Below are 21742 nucleotides of genomic sequence, written 5' to 3' on the forward strand. Positions count from 1 at the left end.
ACATTTGAGGAGTGCACCAGCAGATGGGAAATATCTCTCTCTACCTTTCAACTAACTAAATAGATAAGATGTTTTTAAAGAATGCCAACTAATTCTTCCTGAATGAGAGTTACAGGAAAGGAATTCTAAAGTCTGTGGGTAACAGCAGAGAGGACATATCACAGCATTCACGGACGATGATTGGTTCTAAAGATCTTCCTTCTTACCTTCCACACACAAACAAAACCTAGCAACATTCTAGGAAGTTCAATAAAACCCTTTATAGTACTTTGCACCTAGAAGATATTCAAAAAAGATTAGTATTGTATTAGTATGCTATAGCCCTACAATTATTGTAGACAAGGTGGCTTATTCAACAGAAATTTATCACAATTTTAAAGGCTAAAAGTCAGTGTTGAAAGGGTTTGTTACTTCTAAGGCTTCTCAACTTGGTTTGCAGATGGCAACCTTTCATGCTGTAACTTCACACTGTCAACTGACATTGTGAATTGTCAATTAGCATTGTCAATGCCTAATTCCCCTTCTTACAAGGACACGAACCATATTGGATTAGGTTTTACCATAATGGTGTACTTTTAACTTAGTTACCTCTTTAAAGAACCTACCTCCAATCTTCAAGATGGTGAAATAAGTAAAGGATGTCCTGCTTAAAGAAAATACTAGCAAAAAAAAAAAAAGTGGAGGAAGGGCATTCCCAGGGAAGAGTTGGAGAAAAATCCACAATAGAAATTCTACAGAAGGAGGACACTGTGGATCAGTGTGGAAAGTGCAGACCATCGCAACGAGCATGGACACAACACACAACCCCCACAACCAACAGCCAGAGGAAGCGCTGGCTTTGGAGACCAAGGTGAAAGAACACTGCAACAGCCGATGCCACTGGCAATAATGCCACGGGCAATATAGCTAAGGGAGAGCCTGGCATGACTCCAGCATGGACCCCTAATGTGGACAGCGTTATCTCCCTAAGCCAGTGAAAAAAGGGCATGTTCTCTCTCCCATCCTATCATGACAGTCTGGCATCCAACTGGGAGATGGTGCCATCATGACACAAGTAGATGCTGCAGCAGCTTGGGTACACACACCCGGCAATGGAAGGGGAGAAGCCACCATTCTGAAGTCAGTAGTGGCTGTGCTGGCTCTTGAGTGTGCCCAGCAACAGGCAGAGAAAAGCTATAATTTTGAGACAAATAATGGAGGCAGGAGCTCTTGTGCACGTGTGTGATTCAGGGATTTTACCACAGGAAAAAAATCCATGTTTCCCACTGACTTTGAATCTGGCTGGGAGGACATCTAGGGGCTAGGCACCCATGTAGGACTGTGAGGCACCCTCAGCCTCAACAATACAAGTTCCAGGACCCAAACCACCAGGGGCAGAGCAACTATAGGCAGCTGGAACTAGGAACATCTCTGTCTCTCCATGCAGTGGATAGGCAAGCATAGCATAGAAATCCTCTGCACCCCATGACTGTGGTAGCCTTGTATGCTGAAACTGTGGGAACTCTGACAGTACAATAGGGCACAGGGTACAGCTGGGTCTCTGCTTTCCCAGGCCATAGCACAGAGCTGGATTGGAAATGGAGCAGCCAAGACTCGAACCAGTGCCCATATGGGATGCCAGCATTGCAGGTGGTGGCTTTACCCACGCCATAGCGCAGGCCCCCAAACTATTTTTTGAACTCATTACTTCATGTAGGGTTAATTTCATGAGTATAAAGTAAACTGAATGTAGATCATTGTAAAAAATAAGAGAAGTAATAGGAAAGGAAGGAGGAAGGGTTGGAGCATGGGCCAGTTGGAAGGTGGGGTAGGATGTATCACTATGTTTCTAAATCTGTATAAATGAAATACATGAAATCTGTATACCTTAAATAAAATTTTTTAAAAAGCTAAAAAGTATAAAAACTTTTAATAAAACACATAAATATACTAAGTTTAAAATAAAAGAATCTATCTTTAAATAACAGTCACATTTTGAGAAATTAGAGTATCAACATATGAATTTGAGGGAGGACATGATTCAGCCTATCAAAACTAACCAGTATTCACTCTGAACTTTAATCAGATTTTTAAAAAATCCAAGAATTAGCTGAATCTTGAAGAGGGGATATACAGTTATTTGATCTCAGGGATATGTTAAACATGGAAGATACAGACTACCAGTTACAAACATTAGTGTTCAACAGAATCAATTATGGGGCATGTTAAAACGTGTGAGTGCTCCCCCAGCTGGAAATTCTTAGGAGTAGGCCACATATCTGTATTTTTTTTATCAAGTATCTCAGGGATTATGGTACATACTCAAGTTTGAGGATCACTCACTGTAATCTGGAATAATCAGTTCCTAACATGTTTGCAGCCTAGAATAAAGTAAATCTAAGCTCAACCCTGAAGGGCATGTCAATCTAGATAGTCTAGACATGGACAAGGAGAAAGGACCGCAAATGAATAATCTAGTTATCTGTACCACTACATTCCCTTCACATGAAGTCTCTGCTACTCAAAAATCACTCTAACAACCCATTACTAACTTCGTGTCTTTTGTCCAAACAATGCCTTTCTAAAGTAATACACAATGAGTAAAAATTTTTGCTTAAGGCATTGTTCATGAGAATGTTGTTTAGAATCAAATAATGGCCATTTGCCTCATACCTGTTAAAATTTACTAACCACTGGATGAACTTTTACTTGTTCACTAATTTTGACCAATGGATATGAAGAATTGGGCCATCTTCATCTTTATTTTAGGCTGCCTCTGGGAGAGGCTGGCATACAGCCTCACTATTCTCTAGTCTAATACTTGATTAATTATACCTGTATAACACTTTTAATTCCATTACTAAATGACACTGGATTCAAAGTAAAACTCAGTGAAAAAATCTGGTACCGATGCTTTTAAACGCATGTTATTTTTTAATTTCCTCCTTCATGTACTTCCTTATTCTATCTCTGCCTTCCATTCAACAAAGAAATACTTATTGTTGACCACAAACAGTGCCAGGAGTGTAGAAGATAATAAATAACACATAGTCCCTGCAGTTCAGGAAAGTAAAACCTAGAAAAGAAAAGTATAAACAAGTAACCACAAGGGAATGTTCCATATTTAACAAAGACACCCACAAGGTGGAGCACAGCAAAAGAAGGTAATGTTGCCTGAGGCAGAATTTACAAAGACTAAAGGGCCCAGGTAAGGATAAAGCATCAAAACAGGCATAAAAGCAAGAAAATATAAGGTATCAGACAATACAGATGATGGCTCTCACAAACATCTTATGGACTAGGAATCATGGTGGGCCTTCTGTGCTAATCTAACTAATGAGTTCTTGAACCTATCTGGGGAAGTGGCTGATAGTTTTTTAAGTGCCAGCAGTTCTGTGCTTAATTTCCGCATGGCATTAAGATTTTCCCAAGGCTGGATGTTCCACTTCTCCAAAACCCCGATCCCTGCCTCTGTAGCTCCCTGCTACCTGTAGAATAACACTCAGAAGCACTTACTGTTCCCTAAGTATATCACACATGTTCTCACTGGCTGCTAAGGTCAAAATCATGAATTAAAAATCATCTAAAGGAGTAATAAGACCAATCAATGTAAGCAATCCTAAGGCACAATTTCCCAAAGTTAATGAGGGGCAATACTGGACCATTCCTGTTCTCTGAATGTAGCCATTTGCTGTTCTAGCTGCTTCATAGAAAAAGCATAATACATTCTATAAATAAATCTGATAGATAATTACAATCATCAATACCAAGGAACACTATTCCACTTCCCAGCAGAAGCTGGAATGAAAAGTGATAGCACTTCAAACGTTATATTTTGCTGTTTCTCTGTTTTGTTCTGATAGTCTTCTTTTAAACTCAGACTTTAGTTTTAACAAGGTGGCAGATGGAGCATTCCTTTTTGCTTTTGATGCCACCTGGAAATGTTTTCTCTATAGTAATTCTTGGAAAAAAAAAAAAAGACTGAAAACTAACTACTCTGATACTAACTTTACTTAACAGGATATCAGCCTTAAAATTCAATCAAATGACTAACAAGTAAAGCAACATGATAGCCAACCAGAGACTTAGAGACCTGAAAGTATTTAATAGGGAATGAAGTTTTTAAAAGTTATGTTTCTTTTTGAAATTCAGATTAACATCGACTAGCTAATACTGATCATCTAGAATCACAGGTAGGAATGCAGTGAATAGGAGTAGAACTATAAGCCTCAGAGTTGAAATCATTCAAATCATTTTTAAAGAAATAAGTGAGGATATTTCAAAAAATTTATGGAAAAATGGAATTAAAAGGTAAATTTATCTTGGTACAAAACAATTCTGAGGTCCATGCCTAGCAGAGATCTTCAAAAAGGTCATGGAAAATGCATATGAAAAAATGACATATAGATTTCAATTTTTGTACCAAAATACTTATCTTTTAACTCCATTTTTCCACAAACTTTCTGAAGTATCCTAATATATGTAAAGGAATAGAAGTGAAAATTATGTAATTCAATATAGAATTACCAAATTTCTAAGAATTTTTTAAATTTACACTGTATCTACCAGGTTAAGGACAAAAGCTGTGCTAATGACCAGAAAATAACCACAATCAATACCAGATTTAGGTATGATTCCACATATTTCTTCAATTTTTTCAGTTGTTAAGGAATTAATTTCAGTCTTTCATGCAATGCAGAAATGTCCTTTTTCATTTAATACATTAATCCATGATCATCCACTCTCTGTTGAAATATTACCTTCTATGTTGTATATTCTGGTGTACAACACAATGTTTCATGCTCAAGTACATATGTATTAATGTATAGTGAAATAATTACTACAGGCAAGCAAATTAGCATGTTCATCAACTCACTTCCCCTTCTTCCATGGTGATAAATTCTAATCTCTAAGCAATTTCCAGTATATAATCCAGTATTATTTATATACTCCTCAGGCTGTACACTAAATATCTAGTTTTAACTGTTCCATATAACTGCAATTTTGGACATTGTCGTTCTATCTGCCCATTACCACACCATTTCCAAACTCCTACTAATCGCCATTCTATTATCTCTATATATTCCTTTTTTTAGAATTCCCATGTAAGTGTGATCATGTAGTATTTTTCTGTGTCTACCTTATTTTACTCATCATAATCCTTCAAGTTATTCCATGTTGTCACAAATGTTATATATATATATATGATTCATTTTATTTGAAAGACAAAATGACATGCAGAGAGAGAAAACAAGAGATCTTCATTTTGCTGGCTTGTTTCCCAGTGTTCACAATGTCTAGGACTGGGTCAGGCCAAAGTCAGGAGCCAGGAACTCCATCCAGTCTCCCATGTGGCTACTGGAGGCCCAAGTACTTGAGCCATCCTCCACTGGCTTCCCAGGCACATTAGCAAGAAGCTGTATCAAACATGCAGCAGCCAGTACTTGAATCAGCACTCTGCTGTTGGATGCCAGAATTGTAGGCAGTGGCTTAACCTACTCTGTCACAAAGGCAGCCCTGGGATGTCCTTTTTAAAGGCTGATTAACTCTGTTGCACATATACACATCTGTGCGTATGTGTACACAATATCTTTACCAATTCACTCGTGTTGTGGCTATTCTGAATAATCTCTAGGAAGAGATTATCTCCACAAGGTACTGATTTCATTTCTTTGGGGAATATACTCAGAAGAGAGATTGACAGCTGGGTCACACTGTAGTTCTATTTTTAAGTTCTTAAGAAACTTTCACAGTTTTCCAAACTGATAAAACCAATTTGCATTCCCATCAACAGTATCCAAGGGTTTTTCTTTTCTCCACAGCCTTAAGAAACATGCATTTCTTCTCTTGTTGATAACAGTCATTCTAACAGGCAGGAGGTGATATCTCATTGTGGTTTTCATTTGCATTTCTCTGATGAGTGCTGTTGAGTGCATTTTCATATACCTGTTGACCATTTTTATGTCTTCATTGCAGAAATGTCTATCTCAGTCTTCTGCCCATGTTTTAATCAGATTCTTTAGGTTTTTCATTTATTTTGTAGCTATGAGTATATGACTTGCTTACATGTTTCATATATTAACCTCTGTTTAGATACATGGTTCACAGATATTTTCTTCCAATCTGTAAGTTATCTTTCTATTGTGTTGACTATTTCCCTTGTTGTATAGTAGCCTTTTAATGTGATACATCCAACTAGTTTAGGTTTTTTTCATTTGTTTATTTGAAATGCAGAGTTATAGAAAAAGAGGGAGAGGGAGTGGGGGGAGAGAGCGAGTGAGCCAGAGAGAGGAAGGAGAGACTTCCACATTCACTGATTTACTCCCCAGATGGTTGCAATGGCCAGGACTGGGCCAGGCCAGTCAATAGTCAAGAGCTTCATCTAGGTCTCCCACCTGGGTAGCAGGGGAACAGTACTTGGGGCATCTTCTGCTGCTTTCCCAGGCACATTACCAGGGAGCTGAAGTAGAAGTGAAGCAGCCAGGACTTGAACCAGCACTCATATAGGATGCCGTGCCACAATATCTGCCCCCAATCATTTATTTTTGCTTTTGTTGCTTGCACTTTTGGTATAATAGTCAAAGAAACATTGTCAAAGCCAATGCCCTCCCCCCATTTTTCTTTTAATAGTTTCATAGTTTCAATTCTGTTTGGTCCTTAATACATTTTTAGTTGGTTTTTGCAGATAGTGTAAAATAAGGGTCTAATTTATTTGTTTGTTTGTTTGTGAATAACCACTTTTCCCAAAACCATTCATTGAAGAGACTATCTTTTTCCAACTGTGTTTTCCTGGTGCCCCCTTGCAAAAACCAGTAGATTGTGTATGCTTGGGTTTATTGCTCAGCCGTGTACTTGGTCACATTAGTCTATGTGCCTGTTTTTATCCCAGTGCCATACTTTTATTTACTAAAGTTTTTAATATAATTTCTTTGGCTACTTAGGATCTTTGGGTTTCCAAGGAAATGTTTTTTTATTTCTGTAAAGTAATACCTTATTTGTTCTGCTTCCCATGTCCTAATTCCCTTTCTTTTCTTATTCTATCCTCATGATTTCTCATTATAGATCACAATTTGGTAATCTTAGGTCCATACATATAGTGACTATTTTTCCTGGCAGATGATTCAGGCTACAATTATAATCCCCAAGGAAAAGTGCATAACTTGGGGTCGGTGCCACGGTACACTAGGTTAATCCTCTGCCTGCGGCACGGGCATCCCATATGGGCGCTGGGTTCTAGTCTCGGTTGCTCCTCTTCCAGTCCAGCTGTCTGCTGTGGCCTGGGATAGCAGTGGAGGATGGCCCAAGTCCTTGGGCCCCTGCACCCGCATGGAAGACCAGGAAGAAGCACCTGGCTCCTGGCTCCAGATCGGTGCAGCGCTGGCCGTGGTGGCCATTTGGGGAGTGAACCAACGGAAGGAAGACCTTTCTCTCTGTCTTTCTCTCACACTGTCTGTAACTCTGTCAAATAAAAAAAAAGGTTAAAAAAAGTGCATAACTCTTCTTTCTACCTAGAATACAACCGAATTTACTCATCCTCCATTGCAAACACAGAATATATATAGCTGGGGCCAGCACTGTGACATGGAAGGTTAATCATCCAACACTTACGGCGTTTTGAGTCCAGGCTGCCCCTCTTCCAATCCAGCTCCCTGCTAATCTGCCTGGGATAACATAGAAAGATGGCCCGATTGCTTGGGCCTCTGCACCCACATGGGAAAACCAGATGTAGTTCCTGGCTCCTGGCTTTGGCCTGGCCTCACCTTAGCTGTTGCAGCCAACTGGGCAGTCAATCAGCAGATGAAGACCTCTCTCTCTGTCTCTCCCTAATTCTGCCTTTCAAATAAACTTAAAAAAAAAAAAAGTATAGAGTTGTAAAAACATCCATTTTATAGATTTTTCAGCATTACAAAGAAATAAAGTACTGTTACTTGCAGTGACATGAGTGAAGTGAAAACACACGTTAAGTCAAAGAAGACAGTCATAGAAGACCACATAATATACTTTTTATATGAAAGGTCAAACACATATTAAACATTTATTAAACAGAAAATAAATTAGTGGTTGCCTAAGGCTGGGGGCATTGGGAAAATGGAGAGTTACTACTAATACATACAGCAGATTCTTTTAGGGGTGAGGCAAATATTCTAAAATTAGATTGTGGCACTGGTTTTATACCTTTTTTAATATATTAAAACTATCACATTGTACATTTCAAATGAATGAACTTTATGGCATGAGAATTATATCTCAATGAAGTTGTTCAAAAAGGTTAAAAATACATCCAATATAGCAGTCTATAAACACACATGCAAACACATTTTACATACATATACAGATTCACAGTGAATTTCCAGTTATCAACCTATAGTTAATACACTGAATTTTAAAATTCAAAAATTTTCACTACCTTGAAGTAGGTTTCTAGTCTAGCAGATCAACACCAGTTGAGATACCCCATACCATATACTGGAATGCCCTGGTTTGACACTTGGCTCTGGCTCCTAACTCTAGCTTCCTGCTAATGCTCACTCTGGGAAGCAGCACTGACGGCTAAAGTAATTGTGTGCCTGCCACCCACATGGGAAACCTGGATTGAGTCCCTGGTTCCCAGCTTCAATCTTCTTCCTGGTCTGGGCCACTGCATGCTTTTGAGGAACGAATTAGCAGATGGGAGATCTCTCTCTGTTCATCTATTTCCTTCGCTTTCTCTCTCTCCCCTTCTCAATTTTTTTTCCATTTTTTAATTTTAAAAATGTCACATGCTGAATAAAGATTGTTACAATAATGACAAAATAATAATGTTGGGCATTGCCTAAAATCTCCATTACAATATGGCACCTGGTGGATGTTTGAGGGGCATGTCTGTGGCTGCTGCGGTTAAGCTCCGTAAGATCAGACCACCAGCAGGGATAGGTCCACTTTAGTTCTGGACACGTGGACAGTGCGTGATCCCTATACTTTGCTGAAGATGCCCCTGTGCATGGTTCACCCATGCCTGCGTGACCTTTTCGCTGATTGGCTCCCCTACTGCGCATGTCTTTCATAAGCTTTATGAAAGCTTTCTTTTTACTTCCTCAATAAAGTAGTTCCTGCTTCGACAGAACTCACGTGTGCTTGTGGTGTGTTCACGACCCGTCGACCTTAACTATCCCGTTCACCTTGTTGGGGAGTGCCTGTACTGCCCCTGCTGGTCAGGGGCCAACCTCAGGCTTAAGACCCCAACATAATAATGCCAAGTATTCAGTGAATGTACAATATAAGTCAGCTACTGAGCAAAAATGTATAATCTCATTTAAAGTTTCTAGAAAGTAATTTATGGAGCCTGCATTGTGACATAGTAAGCTAAGCCTACACCTGTGGCACTGGCATCCCATAGGGGCGCTGGGGTCATGTCCCGCTGCTCCTCTTCAGATCCAGCTCTCTGCTTATGGCCTGGGAAAACAGTAGAAGATGGTTAAAGTGTCTGGGCCCTTGCACCTGCATGGAAGATCTGGAAGAAACTCCTGGCTTCTGAGTCCAGACTGGCTCAGCTCCAGCCATTACAGCTATCTGGGTAGTGAACCAGAGATGGAATACCTTTCTGTCTATAGCTGTACTTCTCAAATAAATAAATAAAATCTTTAAAAAGAAAGTAATGTATATGTACTTCATATAATCCTCACAACAGAAGCTATTATTTCTCTCAATTTACTTATGAGAAAACTGGGATTTAGGATGGTAAAATAACTCCTTCTAGGTTTTGGAGCTACTAAGTGGCAGAACTTTGCATCACTGCACTCGCTGTCACATTAGCTCTCCCTCTGATGGACAGCAAGTCTCAGCAAACCAAAAGAATCTTATATTGCTATTGCAGACAAGCATCTAATAATGTAGGAAAAATCTCAGAACTAAAAAGCTAAACTGAGACTCCTGCCTGAGTCATGACACAAACTAACCAAGCGAAGTCCAATTCCAGTCCTCTCATCTGCAAATGTAGAAACTGAAACACATTTTTTCAAGGACTTTTAGCTTAAGAAATACCCAAAACAACCTTGGCAAAAGAGACAGTTTATGTATTTTGTGCCCAAGGTCATTGTGATGTTCATTTGTAAAAACATTAACTGTAACAAGAAAATGGAAGTATAAATAACATCTACTTACAAAGCTGAATACCACCATTAGTCCATTAGTATTATACCACATAATGATTTATTAATTTTTCATCATAAAAATGTTAAACATATTGTAATACAAACAGAATAGTAGCAGAAAAAACAATGTATTCAACACTCACTCTCAAAAACTATCAACTATGGGACTGGTGTTGTGGCGCAGCAGGTTAAAGCCCTGGCCTGTAGTGCCGGCATCCCATATGGGTGCCGGTTCTAGTCCCAGCTACTCTTCTTCCGATCTAGTTCTCTGCTATGGCCTGGGATAGCAGTAGAAGATGGCCCAAGTCCTTGGGCCCCTGCACCCACGTGGGAGTCCCAGAAAAAGCTCCTGGCTTCGGATCAGCACAGCTCCGGCCATTGTGGCTATCTGGGGAGTGAACCAGTGGATGGAAGACCTCTCTGTCTCTACCCCTCTCTGTAACTCTTTCAAGTAAATGAAAATAAATCTTTAAAAAAAAACTATAAACTCATAGTGAACTTCATTTCATCTACCTATGCTTCCACTTTGAAGGAAATCCCTGGTACCATACATTTCTGTAAATATTTCTGTACACACTCCAAAAGATAACAGTTCTATTCTTAAAACCATAATCACAATACCATTACCACACCTGAAAATATTAACATCTTAATATAATGACTTATATAAACTGGGGATAATCAATTTAACTATATGACAATAAACAACAAATATTTAAATCAATTTATTGATATTAAGAGATAAACCAAGGCACATTGAAATTCTTAGGGGTTTAACTGAGCACTCAGTGATTCATATGTTGGGCAGCCCCAGATTACAAGGCGTTCAGGTTCAACCAAGAGGGCATGAGTTCACTGAAGATAAATAAAATGTTTGGTTGAAGTGGAAAGTTCCTAGTTAGAAGTTACTTGGAGGTTTCTGACTGGTAAAGTCTCTAGGCAGAGGTTAGCTGGAGATTTCTATTCAGTAAAGTTGAAGTTGACCTGCAGTTCTAATTGGCTAAGCTTAAATTTTATTTTATTATTTACACTGAGTTGGGTTTTGGTTTGTTTATGCAGCAATTCAAGGACTAGAGCCACCAACAAGATTTTTTAAAGGTCTCTCAATTTTTTTAGCACTGAAAAATTTTACCTTGTATGTTAAAGCTGCCTATGCATTTAAACTTTGTTACTTATTATTTCTATCTTAATGTTATTTCTATACATATTATTTCTACAATTAATCTCTGTACTTTCCTCCTGAAATGTTATATGGTACTATGTCAAATGTGTCAATAAAAGTATATTAAACATCTCATATATACTATGGTTACTAGATTCTGTTTACTCATTGAATTTGCCTAGGAATTAAAAAGAAAATCAAATTAGTTGGATATCATTTATTTGTGAATAACCCTGTAGAATAACTTCTACAGTACAATTTAATATCCTCTTGGTGATACCAGATAAACAATTTATTAATTGTTCCAGCAATTTGTCAGCTATCATTATCCTCCAACTATGTTTATGATCCAATTGCAGTGCTGACATAACTTTTAAGGTTTTTTTAGTCTTATTTTCTGTATGGTCTTGGCATTTTATTCCTACCACACTCACTCTTTTGCCTTCTATAATTTGCCTTGTCCTCCAAAAAAAAAAAAAAGTTTCAATTATAAAGTCATTGAGTTTGCTTTATATACTTTGTCTTGAAATGTTCATTTGAAAAATTAATTTCATTTCTTCATTCTAGCTCATGATGAAATAAAAGCATTAGCAAAGAAATTTTTTAAATTCAAATTTTTAAACTCAAACTTTGTGTTCCAAATGCATATTTGGAACTGTTTAACTAGCACAGCAGACACATCCTCTGAGACAGAGTTACCACTTTCACCTTAAAGGACTTACTTGAGGCTTAAGAAATGCATAAGTGACAAAGTTTCTTTTGAAACAGAGAACCGAAATTTTACTTCTCTTTAATCTTGTTAACAAGAAGTAAAATAGTTTACAAAGGCTGGGGTAGTAAAGTGAAGAGCTTAACTTCAAAATAACTGCACTATAGGAATGAAATGTTGTACTTAGGTCATCAACGCCTAATAAAGGCTACCCATCATCTCACTGTTAAAGTTTAAACATACATAAGTCAGGACTTATGAGAGTAACTCATGCAACAAAATAGATATATTTTTAAAAACTGAAAACATTTAGAAAATTTCTAAATCAAATCACATTTCAAATGCATTAGAAGAATTCAGGAATTAAAGGAGTCCTAAAATGAATTCTTTCACACTTGTAAAGAAAATAAATTTTAGAAATACTTGCAATATCATTAATCAGTAAAAAAAAATAAGTAAATATGAGTGCTTATAATGTGCTAATTTCTGTCATCTTACCCTACATCTGCACTTGTTAACAACTCCAGTTGTTTCATGTAAGAGACCTTGTTAAGGTCCATACCACATCCTTTGGCTCATAGGTCAGTTTTCTAACATACTACTATGGGTAGACATGCTGATGCTGACAGCTTCCCACCTAAGGACACACAGCTCTGTCCCCACTTCTTCATTATTCCTAGGATCACTTTACAAGTTCTCTATCTGTGCCTAAGTCCTAACCTCAGGGTCTACTTTTGAGGAAAATCTTAATTAATTGATAATAGGAATAGTGCTAAAAAAAAAATCCTCAAAAAGAAATTCTGGAATTCTACCACTTGCTGATCAGGGGACAGCAATGACCCAATGTCTATGGATTAGAGGAGATAATGTAAAGCATGTTATAACACTATAATGACTGAAACTTTTACCTTGGGTGGGTCATAATGAGTTAGTTAAGGGAAAGTAAAAGCTTTTACAATAGTTCTAATACTTTGAAAGATAGGGGAATGTAAACCTAAGAAGAAAGATTTTGGAATATTTGTTAACTACTCTAGAAGCTTTGAAGCATGAGAGTGGCAGGTTTGGGTAAGCCATCTATCAATTCAGAGCATACTTGTAAAAACCAGAAAAACTCAATGTCAGAATTTAAAGTGGACTTAATCTCCTGTACCCAGAGAGTAGGCTATACTGAAATTAGGCCACAGATTTGATTGAGAAGCTCAGCTAAAAAATAAACTAAATGTACAGGCCTGACAGGTCTCCTCTGAGGGCTCTGACAGTGAAAGAGAAGGGTAGAATGTCAATATTTGGGTGGGTGTACATGAGAACACTAAATTCTCTCAGATTCTTCTGAACCATCTAGGCTGGCAAAATCTAATCCCCTTTCCTTGGAGGAAAGCCATCTCCAACTGGCTGCAGACTTGAACACCGGAAGAGGATGCCCTCCTCAATATCTGCCTCCTCTCTCCCTCTAGACCAGTAACTAAGGTCAGCTCCCACACACAATAGCTCCAATTGTGAAGTGCAGTCCCTGCTCTGGGGAGAAATTCATCAAAAAAAAAAAAAAAAAGCAAGGAAACAAGCAAAAGAAAGAAGGAAGGAAGAAAAAAAGCTTGAGAGCCTGACAAGTGTCATTAAGAATTGAGAGCACACATATGGACGTGGATCTTTAGGGTGTGAAGCTAAGGCATGGTAAAAGCATGCTTGATAGAGGATAGAGTATTAATATGGAGGCACTCTCCTGTGATTCAGAATTTAACAGTCTAGCAAGCAAACCTTATGTAGGTCCTAAAACATTGATGGAATGTCAATGGAATGACATGATTCCAAAATAGCAGGCACCAGAGGTAGCACTTAACCATCAGCAGCAAGAATGTAACTGCCATTAAAGGCAATAATGTCAGGGCAGCAACCAGAGAGCTCTGACCTGCAGCAATCTGTGGCAATGGTTAATAAATCATTATTCATCTTCGTTCACAGATGAAAAACAGATTGGTAGGGTACAGTTTGCTAGGGCTGGTGTAGCAGAGTACCACAAGGGCGAGCATAAACAGAAATGTAGAGGACAGAAATCTAAGATCAAGGTGCCAGCAGGATTTGTTCCTTCTGAGGGCTGTAAGAAACTATTCAATGCCTCTCTCCCATGTTTTGATGGTATTCTGGTCGGGCTTGGTGTTCCTTGGCTCATAGAAAATCACCCCAAAATATACCCTCATCATCCTATGGCATTCACCCTGCATTCCTGCATCCAAGTGTCTCTTTTTTTAAGAACATCATTCAAACTGGATTAAGAGTACAATCCATTCCAGTATGATGTCTTCTTTACTAATTACATCTGAAATAACCCTATCTTCAAATGTCACATTCTGTTACTAGAGGGTAACACTTCAATATATGAATCTCAGGAGAAGATAATTCAAACCATAACAGCTAGTAAATGAAGGCATTTATTGACTTATATATTTCCAAAAGAGACAAAAAACTTGGAAAAAATGATGATTAGTTTCTACATCACAACCAGTTCTCAGAATCAAAGAAAATGTAAGGGGAGACTTGAGTCCTCTTAAACAAGAAAGCCAATGTTTCATCAGTAATTCTCTACGGAAATGTGCTGTCATCTACCAGAGTGCTCTACACTGGTCCAAGAGGAATTCAGCCCTTCCAGGGACTGTTGGATACTGGGCTAAGCTGACACCAGGGTTCCCAAAACATCTTATGGTCTCCCAATTAGAATGGGATCATATGAAAGCCAGATAATAAATGGAGTCCTGACCCAAGCACATCTCAGAGCTGGGCCCACAATTGGGTTAGGTACCTGGCTCATGAATGAAACTGGGATGGATACACTTAGCAGCATCTAGAACCCAAACATTAGTTCTCTGCACTATGAAAGAAGAGCCTTTATGATTGAAAGGAACTTTCCCCTGCCAATGGCCCAGATAACACTTCAGAAGAAACATTCTAGCCAGATAGAATAACAATTTGTTCAACTTTTTGATTAACAGACTCACAAAAAAAAAAAAAAAAACTTACAGCTCACAGGTCAGTTTGATACACTGTGGTTCAAGATGAAAAATTACTGTATGCTACCACCTATGCAGGAGTGAGCTACTTCAGTGTTACAAAGCTAATGCCAGTTCATACACTGTTTCTTATGGAAACATCTATAATAATGTCACATTACTGCAACAACAATCATTCATTATGAATTAAAACAAAACAAAAGTGGTTCTTTCACATGGTTGGTTTGGGTACTACCATTCTAAAGGACAGTGGCAAAAGAAAATCCTACTATTACACAGAGCTTCATCCACCATATGAAGACAGAAGAGGTTTGAGGTAAGGACATATATGAATTCTTGGGCAATAGCTAATGGCTGTGCTAAGTGATCAGTGGCCTAGAAGAACAATAACAGAGCATCAGCTACAGGGAGGTCAGAAAGAGCAGCAGGTGGACAACCCTATAGGAATGCACACAAAGTGTGAATACTCAGAGGCATCTACAGCAGATTAGGCACTGATCAAACAGATGGAAAAGATGACTCATCTATGAATGTGAACCAGCCTCTGTCCTCAGCCACCTCAATGCTTGAACCAGTGGTCTTGTGAACTGAATAGCCATAGGGTGGAAAATATGCATGGGCACAAAAGCATGGACTCCCTCTCACGAAAGCCCAGCTAGCTGCTTATAATGCTAAATGTTAGACTAAACCATTGCCCAAAAGTGATCCTTGATATGGTACCAGCAACCTGTGGGGAGCAACTCGGACTAGACTGTTACTGGAATTAAGACTTATTCTATGCATCTGCTCTCCCACAATATGGCACTGGGAGAGGAGAAAACAGCTTCTACACAGCTGCCTCCAGTTCAGCCAATAAACTGTAGGACTTGCTCCTGATTGGAGGAGAGCAGCGTACTCGGCGTGTGGGTAGCAGAGTTGGGATTGGTGGAAGAGGACTATAAAGGAGGAGAGACAACATGCACCAGGAACATCTAAGGGGAACATCTGAAGGAACACCTGTGCAGCCCCCGAGAGAGCCGGCCGGCGGTGTGCCACTCCCCCGCGGAAGTGGGGAATGTGGCAGGGGGAACATCCCTTCCACGGAGGTGGAGGGATGGTAGCCAACTCGGGAAGAACCAGCAGCAAACCCGGGGAGGGCCGAGCAGACGAAAGAACAGCGCAGGGTCCTGTGTCGTTCCTCCACGAAGAGGGGGAGCGACATAATGGTGCCGTGACTCGGATATGAAGCCTAGGCAGGGCTTAGTGTCGTTCCTCCACGAAGAGGGGGAGCGACATAATGGTGCCGTGACTCGGATAGGAAACCTAGGACGGATAGGAAACTTAGGAGGGAAGAAACGGGAAGAAGCAGGAAAATACCGGAGAGAGAGACTAGCGAAGAGCCTAGGGGAAAGCCGGACGAGAAAGGTGCCAGAAGAAGCTATTGAAAGCCTAGGCATAGACTCGGATACGGACTGTGGGAAAGAAGTTAGGATTGAAAGCGAAAATGAAAGCTTTCATAGACTTGGATGCGGACTATGGCGGGGAAGCTAGGAGATTGAAAGCGAAAGTGAAACCTGGAGGAGGCTTGGACTCGGATATGGACTGTGGGAAAGAAGTTAGGATTTAAAGTGAAAGCAAGAAGAAATTTAGACTTAGATACGGACTGCAGGTTGAAAGTGAAAGTGAAACCTATAAGAAACTTAGACTTAGATACGGACTGTGGGGAGAAGCCAGGAGAAATGAGAGGAATATTGTTGGAAGAAAACTTAAGGAAACATACCGGGTAGAGAAAAATGTTAGGGAGGATGAAGCCGCGAGTGCAGGCCGAGGCGGAGACATAAGCCACCTTGGAATTCTTCAAGTCACCCCGGGGAGCAAGAGGCGAAGATCTGGAACCAGAGGCAGAGACGTGGGCCGCCAGGTTGAAATTCGCCAGGTTAGTCTGGGGAACTTGGACTGAATGCCGGTGGTGGCGGAAACATTCGCGGAAGCCGCCGCGTGCAGAGAGAGCACGGGGCGTGAATAGATAGGGAACGCAGGGCTGGCGCGAGGCCGTGGTGCGGGCGCGAAGTGCGTGGAGACCGCGGAGTGTGCGCGCGAAGCCGAGCCGCGCAGATGAGAAAAGTGCGGGCTGAAGCAGCTCAGAGCCGGCGAGGCGCCGAGAAGTAGCCTCGGGGGCGGAGCCTGCCGGCAGGGCAAGGCACCGGGAAGCCGCAGGGATAAGAGAAACAGAAGTTTAGAAGTAAAATGAGAGAAATAGGAATGTTGGCAGACAGAAGTAAAATGGGAGAGATAGGAATGCCCGGAGATAGAGAAATAGAGAAAGAGAAAAGCCTCCCCACAACACAGCAATGTGAGAGCTTGGATTCGGTCTGCCTGATTAAGTGAGGCGATGAGCACCTGCAGCGGCTAGCAGCTTATGCGCCGCAGGTCACCGAAGACAGGCACGAATTAACATCAGTAAGGCCTCCCCACAATACAACAATTAGGAGGCTTGGATTCGGTCTGCCTGATTAAGGCGGTAAGCACCAGCAAGCGGTTCGACCAGAGTGTGAGCCGCAGGTCACCGAACACAGGCACGCATCAGCGCCTAAAAACCTCCTCACAACATGGCAAAGAGAGGACCCGGATTCGGTTTGCCTGATTGATAGGACTTGTAAGCACCTGTGGGCAACTCTAGCAAGCAGAGCAGAGTGTGTGCCGCGGGGCACCGAAGACAGGCGCATATCAACGCCAAAAATAAAAAGAAAGGGGGATCTGTGGGGAGCAACTCGGACTAGACTAAGTTACTGGAATTAAGACTTATTCTATGCATCTGCTTTCCCACAATATGGCGCTGAGAAGGGAAACAGCTTCTACACAGCTGCCTCCAGTTCAACCAGTGAACTGTGGGACCTGCTCCTGATTGGAGGAGAGCAGCGTACTCGGCGTGTGGGTAGCAGAGTTGGGATTGGTGGAAGAGGACTATAAAGGAGGAGAGAGACAACATGCACCAGGAACATCTAAGGGGAACATCTGAAGGAACACCTGTGCAGCCCCCGAGAGAGCCGGCCGGCGGTGTGCCACTCCCCCGCGGAAGTGGGGAATGTGGCAGGGGGAACATCCCTTCCACGGAGGTGGAGGGATGGTAGCCAACTCGGGAAGAACCAGCAGCAAACCCGGGGAGGGCCGAGCAGACGAAAGAACAGCGCAGGGTCCTGTGTCGTTCCTCCACGAAGAGGGGGAGCGACATAATGGTGCCGTGACTCGGATATGAAGCCTAGGCAGGGCTTAGTGTCGTTCCTCCACGAAGAGGGGGAGCGACAGCAACCTAGAGAAAATCAACCAGATATTTGGTGACAAGTTGATTACTTCAGATTCTTTCACTATGGAGAACATGATTACTCATTCTAAGAATGAAACTTATTCAAATATAATTTTTTCCTCCTTTTCCCCTGCCAGGCCTCATTTACTGGCATGGAATCCACTAGTCCAACCTCTTATGGCATCATCAGTCTCATAGAATGCTGGAATGGCCATTAGACTTAGCTTTAGAATACCTGTCTGTAGGGCTGGTGCTGTGTCCTCCAGAATGCACTTTCTGGGATAAACCAATCACCATTCCATGATGCTCTGTCCCTTCAGCATGGATGTGGGAACTAAGTAGATGAAGTAGAACTAGCAGCACTCACCTCTTAACACACTTGCGGCATTTGTCCATCCTCATTAACCAAGTTGAGGAATTTGTGCTTACATCCTCTCAACACTAGGACCTGTACAATGTGATAAGCCCCCATGGGTGGATCACTTTCACCAGGAATACCATAACAGAATCTGAACCTGTAACTATTACTGCTACTTGGTCATTTGTGCCAACAGCCCAAAATGAAAAAAAAAGAAAAAAATGAGTTAATATACTAATGGTGCAATCCATGTTGACTGCCATTAGTAGCTAGGAAAGTTGCTACATAATGGGGACACAAAAGAACATATTTAGAACTCAAGCTATTCACTGGTGCTTCTAAGCCTGTTGATAACAGTATATGGATAAGTAAAGCAATCACAACTCTGTCAACAGCAAAATAACCAGGGGCTCACTCAGACCTACAGGAATAAAGATTTGATACTCCATTAAGCAAGAAATCTAAACTAGGGTAAGTTAAGGGTGAGGGGCATCTAGGATGAGTAGTCAAAAAAGGAGGTGGGTTATTTCACTAACCTTCCCCTTTTAAATGTCAAAGGTTGAGTCAGCAACAAGAATCTGACACGGGGCATAAGCCCCCTTGAATGGTACAAGGGGAAGATGGTAGCAAACATGGTTGATCCCTACCACGTATCTCCTTACCCTCCTTTTAAGTTCACCTATGAGCTACAGAGGGTGACCAAGCATATCAACAAAACCCCACCATAAGTACCTATATTGCTCTATTTTGCTACTTGAGGTTTCTTTCCTATGCTATGAGATATTGCTCAATCTGCATGCAGAGAATCCTGGAAACACCAGGGAGTTAATACCCTCAGTGAGAGATAGAAGTCAATATATAAACTTTTGAACTTTCATGCCTTCAATGGGACAATCACAAGGCACATTCTACACAGTTCTTCAGGGAGTCCACAGTGGATCCCAGAGGAGATCCACTCATTAGAGCAATATTTTTTGACTTTTCTCTTTTCAGTCTCTTACTTTCCTCATGTCTTTACTTGAACTCTCTGGGAATACTATCTGAGTCAATTACCTTCATCCCTACCCTTTATTTAAGTGCCTGAATGTAGAGGGAATCTATGTTAGATTTAGGTACTATTATTATATGAGCAGTGAGGCATAAGGAACCATAAGCTGACCAGGGTTACATAGCTAATAGCACCAGAACTTGATCCTGGACAGCCTCATCTACAGACCATACCGTTAACTTCTGAACAAATTTATCTGTTTGGAAGAGTTCATATTTTGGTATTTAGTTGCCTTAGAGCAAAATATTCCCATATTATACTTATAATAAGCAGTTGTGGCTTCTCTATAGGTGTGGCTAACATCTCTACAGCAAAAATAAAATTCAATTAAATCTTATAATTATTTAATGTAGGTTTCAATGTAATTAAGAAGTAACAGTGTCTGGGGGCCAGCATTGTGACATAGTGGCTAAACCCACCTTCTACAATGCCAGCATCCCATATGGGAGCTGGTTCCCATCCTTAGCTTTTCCACTCTGATCCAGCTCCCTGTTATGGCTTGGGAAAAGCAGTGGAAGATTTCCCAAGTCCTTGGGCCCCTGTACCCATGTGGGACACCCAGAAGAAGCTCCTGGCTTGAACCAGGGTATGGAAGACCTCTCTCTCTCTCTCTCTCTCTCCCTCCCTCCCTCCCTCCCTCCCTGCCTCTCCTTCTCTCTGTGTGTAACTCTGACTTTCAAATAAAAATGACTTCACCAAAAAATTTCACAGCTTATGCATTTTTTAACAATAATTAACATGGTAAGTTCAAGGCAATAGTAACTAATGGTTTTTCTCCCTGAAAAGTCAGAAGTCACTAGGTAACTCAGCAAGGCTAGGAATTTTCCAAAAATAAATATAAAACTCCTTTGCACTAGCAAATTATCACTACTTATTGCCTATCCATCAGCTGGCTCTATACTTGAAGCATCAGAGTGAAAACCTGTAAACTATCATTCAAACCTAGATTTTTTTTTTGAAGACCTAAATGGACAATTCCCTAACAGAGTGGTATGGGAGAAAGATATCCAGAGTCAGACAATCCCAGTTTTGCAATTTACTTGATATTTTGATATGTAGCTTAGAAGAACTTATTTAATTTCTTGGATTTTCAATTGTATAGTCTGTAAAATGGGGAAGAAAAAAGAAGTATGCAAAATATCTAGCATATTAACATATACCAAATTACTCAATAAGCAATCTATTTTCTTCTGCATATAGATTATTAATTCATACATAGTTACTTGCAATAAAAACATGTAATTTAGAAAACTCCCAAAGACCTTATAAGTTCAGCTGAAAATAAACTGGAATCCTGCATAAACAGATTAAAGCATGAATTCAAAAGAAGAAATAATAATAACAGATTAGAAAGCAGGCAGATGCAGCTATAGGAAAGAAAGCTTAGGTAGTAAATGCCTCTAGGGCCTAATCAGAAATTATTCTGGTCACACTAGGGAGGTCAACAAGGGTACGCATTGCTATGATCTTGAGCTTTATTGCCTAACCCAGCAGCCACTAGCCACATGTGGCTACTAAATACTTGAAATATACCTAGCCTCAAATGTGATGTGCTACAGAGTAAAATATATACAAGATTTCAAAGACTTATGAAAAAAGTATATAAAATATCTCATTAATAAATTTTATACCAATTTTATGCTTTAATAATATTTGCAACATAAAAGAAAATGTATTGTTATATTTAACTTCACTTGTTGCTCTTTTGCTTTTATTGTAGTTACCAGAAATTTCAGATTTACAAATGTGGTTTACAGTACATTGCTGCTAGACAGTACTAATACTGATAATAAACTCCTCGTTTCTAGTCCCAAATGCTCTCCCCTGCAATATTCCATCTTTTACAAAGATACGACATTGTAGTAGCTACAATTTCCATTCATCTGCTTGTAGAATATAAGCACTTCACTATCCCAGATGTAATACATGAGTTAGTTGCCACAAAAAAAAATATCTTTTACATTATATGCAAAATATACATGGATGAATAAATAGATAACTCTCCGGGGAAAATGTACCCCAAAGGACAATATTCATATATGCAAGACTTTAAAACAGAAACCTACCAGTG

At 40.2% G+C, this 21742-nt stretch overlaps 1 protein-coding gene across 21 annotated transcripts in view; it reads right to left on the bottom strand.

The window, feature by feature from the left end:
* Nucleotides 1-21742, bottom strand: part of ANKS1B (ankyrin repeat and sterile alpha motif domain containing 1B) — a 1216905-nt gene that overhangs the window by 1130455 nt on the left and 64708 nt on the right. The gene's annotated exons all lie outside the window — the stretch shown is intronic.

This window comes from Oryctolagus cuniculus, chromosome 11 (assembly GCF_964237555.1).
Source record: "Oryctolagus cuniculus chromosome 11, mOryCun1.1, whole genome shotgun sequence".
In the NCBI taxonomy this organism is placed as follows: Eukaryota; Metazoa; Chordata; class Mammalia; order Lagomorpha; family Leporidae; genus Oryctolagus; species Oryctolagus cuniculus.